A 6973-nucleotide genomic window follows, 5' to 3' on the forward strand; every position below is an offset into this window, starting at 1 on the left:
AACTAAATTTTCTCTTAAAATTTAAATAAAAATCTCCATTAATTCTTTTACACTAGGAATTACACTTTCCTCATTTAAATATTTGAATTCCAATATGGTGGGAATTCCTCTTTCATCATTTAAACTTATCTATGTAAAAAGATAAATTTAACTAAATTTTCTCTTAAAATTTAAATAAAAATCTCCATTAATTCCTTTCTGTAACATACCCATCTTCACTAATAAAGAAATTTCCATGTAATAGATAAATTTATGAGTTTTTATGGTATAAAAATCAATGATTTTATTAAATGAGTCATTTATACTTAGAATCTTTAAATTCTGAGCCCAAATTTGGAGTCTACACACGATTTTACCCTAATATAGGATTTTACAGCATCCAAAACGGACACTAGATCAAGCTTATACGTAAATTTCAGTCATTTCTAGTTAAAAGAAGCGATGACCTTTAAACCTTAATAAATGCACAACCGGGTGTCCGATTGACAAACGGTCTGCACCCCAATGACCAGGAGAACATCCCGGACAAAAAAAAAACACCCCTCGGGCGGTCCGGCACGCAAATCGAGGCTGGCATCCCAAATTTGGGGATCCCGCCCCAAAATTTAGTACCAGGGTGCCCGTACGATGGCCGCACAAGAACCAAAGGACGGTCGCCCACTGTGTGGTCCACATGTACCGCTACGTGGACACCCATGCTGCCCTTGACCAGATAAAGCACATGCGTACCACTCCTTTCCCTGTTACCCGCCGACACCGTACCTTTCCCCCTAAGCCATGTAGACCACTGATCTACAGCCTTTGCTGGTACACCGTCCTTTCACCCTTGCTTTTTTGCGCAGTGCTCGTACCTGTACCCCACAGTTATATAAACCCCCCGGGTGCTCCATGGGCAACATGCATTTCTGCGTAGCTTATGCTCTGTTGTGCCGCCGTTTGTCCTAGTGTAGTGTACTTGTTGTAGTACAGTCGCACCTTGTAGCCACCCCTCTCCACACCCCCTCATTTGCCACTTTTCAGATAAGGCAATTTTCCTCTATCCCCCTCTTGCTAGGAGGTAGTGTCCTTAACTCTTCTCCCCCTTACAGTAGCCCTTCTCCCCTTCAGCAAAACGTTTTTGTGTTAAGGACATCTCACAATCCCCCCCCCCCCCCCGCGATTTGCGTCGACTTTAAGAGGTTTTAGCCTTAAGAGAGGGTTCATGCACTGTGATCTTTTGCTCATACGGTGAGCAAACGATCTCAGAATTGAGATCTGACTGGAGCGTTTCAACTGCGACAGTGAGCCCTACAAGATGACGTCCAAGATAGCCCCTTCCCAAAAACATCAGAATATTACCTCTAGAGGATCGCACAACAACGAGATTAGAGAGGATGCTCCCGATGCAGCTCCAACCCTCCCTTTACAAGCTCCTCAAGGAAATGGTGGCCAGGTTAGCTTGGTTATCTTTTAAAGAAGAGTTTTTTTATATTAGTGTTAATAAATGTGTATCTTTTTCTTTTAAAATAATGACATAAAAATGTATGAAGTTACGAATTGAGTGATGCTGTATTCAATGAATTGCATTGAAATTGTTATCTTTAAATAGTGGAAGTTTTTCCTAGCTTCGACGCTAACTCCATTCCGTGCTTGAGTAGCCGGGAGGCATGTCGTTAGCAAAGCCCAGGAATGGCACAAGGTATCCCTCATACCATTGGGAGAATAAGGTTCACCGAGAGATTATGATGCTGTCTAGTTCTGAGGGTCCAGGCTAGTGCGATTGAGGTGAGAGATTATGATGCTGTCTAGTTCTGAGGGCCCAGGCTTGTGCGGTGAATAAGCCCACCCTAGTGTGCAAACATCCCTCTGAGGGGTAGGAGGATCGAGCGATGGAGCCTGAGAGGGCGACAGGCCGTCTTGAGTCCTCGCAGCGGCCGACGATGAGGTGTATGGTCCCGTAGGGTTTTGCCCATAGAAGGTGGCGATGGATCAACAACAACTGGGAAAGCATGGACCAAGATACAAGAGATGGCAGCCACTCTTGCTTGATAGATATAGTTATGATTCGACAGGGTCACCCATCTTTGACATTGGAAGTGGAAGAGAATTGGACTCTCGAATATGTTAGGAAGGAATTAGAAGTAGCTATTCAGAATCCTCCAGATCAATTTTGCTTCAAGCTCAATGGTCGGAAGCTAAGTAAAAGAAGAGAGCATCAGATCATTTGTAAAGATGTTGCAGCCCCACATGAATTGGAGGCACTAGAAGATATATGATGTGACCATGTATACGGTGACAATGTATTTTTCATATGCAATAAACTTATCTATTCAGAACATTGCTTTTGTAATGCTTTATTGTTAAAAACAATGTAATGAAGGCAAAAATTCCCCAATTGAATTTTTATGTACACAAAAAAGGCTTAAAGTAAGAAAACAAGCAGTGAAGGAACACAATAGCAAATTTGATCCTTTGATTTTCAAATTAAAAGTGCATTTACAATTGATGTTCTCTCTCCAATAACACTAAATATGTGCAAAAAAATATAAATGTACATGTATAGCTGCATATTTACAAATGTACATTTGTTGGAAGAAGGAAAAAACTATTTATTACTGGAACCCATAGGTATCGGCTTCAGGATGGAGCCATGGCTCTTCTCCCAAGTATGGAGCCCATGTAAGAGGCTCAGGGGGCCTATCCCCCCTCGTGGATTGGGCGGGATGAAGTCCACTGGGCCGTCTGGAGGCATAACTTCAGCGACCTCGATCAATTTCGCAATCGTTTCCTCCCTAAACGTTTAGACGTCTAGGTCCACCCATTACGATCGTGTTTGATTCGAATTTGAATCACCCATTCAAAAAAGATTTCATTATACGATTGTGTTTGCTAGAGAGTTTTTGATTGTCCATTTAATATTCAAATTATTGTCATTTGAATTGTCTATTCATGATTGTTGACAACATTCATTTGAATTGTCTATTCATGATTGTCGACAATCTAGCATTCAGGTCACTCATAATCCAAGTCGCCTATGTTGGCATGGTTTGTATTTTAGATTGGGTCTATTATGATTGCATGCATATCTAATTGTTTGATCCAGATCACCACATTAAGATCAACGACTATCGGTAAAATACTCCGATCATTGGTCTCCAAGATTGTGGTGATTCAGATTGTTGCATTATTCTGATTGTTTGATCGTTGGACTCTAGGGTCGTGTTGATTCAGAGTGTTGCCTATCCCATCATCCGACTTCCACTTCATCCATTTATCATTCAAATCATCAATCTTCACCAGATAAATGCTTTTTATTCTAATTATTAGTCTCTTTAAAAGTAAGTTATCTACAAATTAATATATTTTCTCTAAGCAGGGTAGGTACATGATCATTTTCCTATATCCAGAAGACACAGAGATGTTGATTTCAAAGTTTGACATCATAGACCTTAGTCTTATGTGCTAATTTTCATTGCATTTCAATCATTTTCTAAGAGTATTTAGTGTTTTGTATTTCATTAAGAACCTCATGATTTCAATGTAGCAATTACTTGTGGAGAAATTTGACAGTACACAAAAGACCCAAACTCCCTAATACGGTCTTACAAGCTGTGCCAACTATCTCTCTAATTGTACGTTCTGGCCTAGTTTGTGAGTCATAGCTGAGAGTTATATTTATTTTTTCTTAATGGTGGTTATTTTAGATTAAGATTTCATGTTGGGTTTTGACAAGTTATGTAAAGAAGAGAAAATATCCATTCAATGGAAGTGAGAAACATGAAAAATGATGAGGGTGAATGGATCATGCACCTAAGTAGAAAGTGAGCTTTCAAGGTGAGTGCCAAGGATGTGCATGATTTAGCAAAGCACTTAAAGGGGAGGATACTAGCATTTAGACAACAATGGGTGGGATCTCACAATGCGAATGAAGTGTTGGTGCAACATTTACACAAAGATATGCATGTTTATCCTAAAGTAGGGTTGCAATGCTATGTGCCCAATAATGAGATTCATGTCACTCAATAACTTGGTTTATGGTTTGGTATTTGGAATTACTAATTGTGTTTTCTTTGTCTTGATAGTGATTTATCCTTTAGATAGCATTAAGTAGTAGAGTTTTGAATGCATAACTAATACATTGCAAGTATTTCATGTAGACATTAGTAAGCTACTATATGAAGGTAGTACACCAAAGCAGATTGTAGATGATTTTATCTTCTTTTACAATTCTAAGTACATTTTACCCAAGGGTAAAAATGAGTATGGTAGTCTAGAACCCTTGCCTTTTCTACCTTTGGGAAGTGGAGTGGCCAACATGTAGCTCATCAATTTTGCTTACTTGTGCCTAGAAAATTTCCACATATATACTCAATGCAATGAAGCTAAGCATAGGCTCAAGAAATTTGCATTTTAATTACTTTATTCCAATTAGCATTTTTGGTCAAATGTTTAAATTATGTGCTGGATTATACTAGACCCCATGCACTTACATTGTGAAAAGTCCAGCCTGAAAAGTCCAACAAAAGATTGGTTGTCCAAAACTATGGGAAAAAATTGGAGCTCAAAGTCATCATACGAGCTCAATATAATTGAATGCTGCGTTACTCCAAAGGATGTTGTTTTCAAGTAAGTGTATTGATGTATTGAAATGTTTTCCAACTGTGTGATTGTTCTAACTACTTTTTTTTTATAGGTACTTTATTGCACGACAATCATTGTATCTGCTCTACAAGTATCAACGATGGAGGATGCTAAATAGTCGGGATAGCAAATCTATAGATGTGAACATTATCTGCGTTGGATGTGAGTCCTTCACGTTGCAAATGGAAGATGATTGGCCCTTGAATAACATTCGACAAGAAATTACATTGGCACTACCTAACCCACCAATATACTTTTTCTTCAAGAAACCAAACCGTTTCTCTTTCCATGTCAATGAAGGTTTATTGCATCATTCAAGTGAATACCAATAGGGATTTTAGGAACATAGACAAATAAGGAGCCAAAATGCTATCCTTCAGATAGCATTGAGCATTAGAGCTTTGAATGCTTAACTAATACACTGCAAGTATTTTATGGAGACATTGGTAAGCTATTATATGAAGGTAGTTCACCAAAGTTACTTGTAGATGATTTTATCTTCTTTTACAATTCTAAGTACATTTTATCCAAGGGTAACAATGAGTATGGCAGTCTAGAATCCTTGCCTTTTCTACCTTTGGGAAGTGTAGAGTGGTCAACATGTAGCTCGTCAATTTTGCTTACTTGTGCCTAGAAAATTTCCACATATATACTCAATGCAATGAAGCTAAGCATAGGCTCAAGAGATTTGCATTTTAATTGGTTTATTCCAATTGGCATTTTTGGTCAAATGTTTAAATCATGTGCTCTATTATACTAGGTCCTGTGCGCTTACATTGTGAAAAGTCCAACAAAAGATTGGCTATCCAAAACTATGGGAAAAAATTGGATCTCAAAGTCATCATATGAGCTCAATATAATTGAATGTCATGTTACTGCACAAAGGATGTTGTTTTCAAGTAAGTGTATTGATGTATTGAAATGTTTTCCAACTCTAATTACTTTTTTTACAGGTACTTTATTGCACGGCAAACATTGTATCTACTCTACAAGTATCAATGATGGAGGATGCTAAATAGTCTCGATCAGAATACTCAGGATAGCAAATCTATGGATGTGAACATTATCTACAAAGGACGTGAGCCCTTCACATTGTAAATGGAAGATGATTGGCCCTTGAACAACATTCGATAAGAACATTAGGATACCTTTGGAAATCTTTTGGGCCTTGTAAGGATTCCTAATTTTTAGGGATTAAGGCTAATCTTGTGCTTTCTTAAAGGGGGGGCACTCATAAGTAGAGAATTCAAGCAGTGTGGTATGGCTCCTCTTTCTTATTCTCTAGAACTTCCAATTCAAAATGCCAATGTAAATCATGTGTGCACTTGTGTAATGTCAATGTAATTTTGTTGGTTTTTAGAGTATTCCTTCAAGATGCCACATGTTCTGATCAAATCGGGGATTGTAAAGATCTCTTGCGCTCTTTCACACAACGAGGGAGAACGTGCTTAAAATGATTAGGGATCGCCATTGCAAGAAGATATGTACTGCTGTTTCCAATGAAATCATACAAGAGTTTTTCCAAAGTATCAGTAGTGCTGATGTTGTTAATGCATGCGATGAGGTAGGCATTAGCACCAAGGGCTACGAAGTTCTTTATCAATTGCTAAGAGACACCCTTTGTAAGAAAGGTATCACGCACAACCTTTTCTCGCCACCAAAGAGGGTTTGTCTAGCAAAGGGAGTGAGCAATGAAGATGTAAAACGCAGGATTGCGGATTACTACCACATTAACGATACACTTTCCATTGTAGCATAAGGAAAGAAGAAGACTGCGGATGGTAATGTTTCATTCAAATTCAATGAGTTCAACAACATTTTTGTTGAAATGCGAAAGCTGGCAAAAGGCAATGATATTGTTCTATGGGTTGCCTTCTAGATGTAAGTAGGTTTCGTAACCTTGTATGCATTAGGCATGTGCTCATTTATAGGGAACGACTTAAAACTTTGTTTAATTTCTGTGTTTTATAGGTTCCAAGGTCTCCTTTGTGCTGAAGTTGGACGAGTGTCAGATTCTGAAGGGAAGAAGGCTAGAGAGAATGAGTGTCACACTCATGAACCACACTATAGTAGTGGAAGTGTTTAAGTCTTCATCTGCTACCATTGTTTTGCAGAAGGGCCCGATGATGAGGGAGAGAGCACAATTGATTTTCAAGAGCAAGGGAATGATAATATTTCACACACTAAACCATAGTTCAGTGTTCAATCAGAGAAAGATATATGGTGGTTATAGGAGCATTTGAGGTTCCCAACAAGGAGACACACAAGGTGCTATCATGGGTCTTTGAGAGGTTGCCTTGGGTTAGTGATGTGATAAAGTCATAAATAGGGGGTGAGAAGCTGGATGTTAATG

At 38.6% G+C, this 6973-nt stretch overlaps 1 pseudogene; it reads left to right on the plus strand.

Moving 5' to 3' along the window:
- The first annotated feature begins 3783 nt into the window (after positions 1–3783).
- LOC147611350 (uncharacterized) lies at positions 3784–6747 on the plus strand (annotated as a pseudogene).
- The last annotated feature ends 226 nt before the right edge of the window (positions 6748–6973 follow it).

This window comes from Cibotium barometz, chromosome 47 (genome assembly GCF_041138505.1).
Source record: "Cibotium barometz isolate CiBa-2024 chromosome 47, ASM4113850v1, whole genome shotgun sequence".
NCBI lineage: Eukaryota > Viridiplantae > Streptophyta > Polypodiopsida > Cyatheales > Cibotiaceae > Cibotium > Cibotium barometz.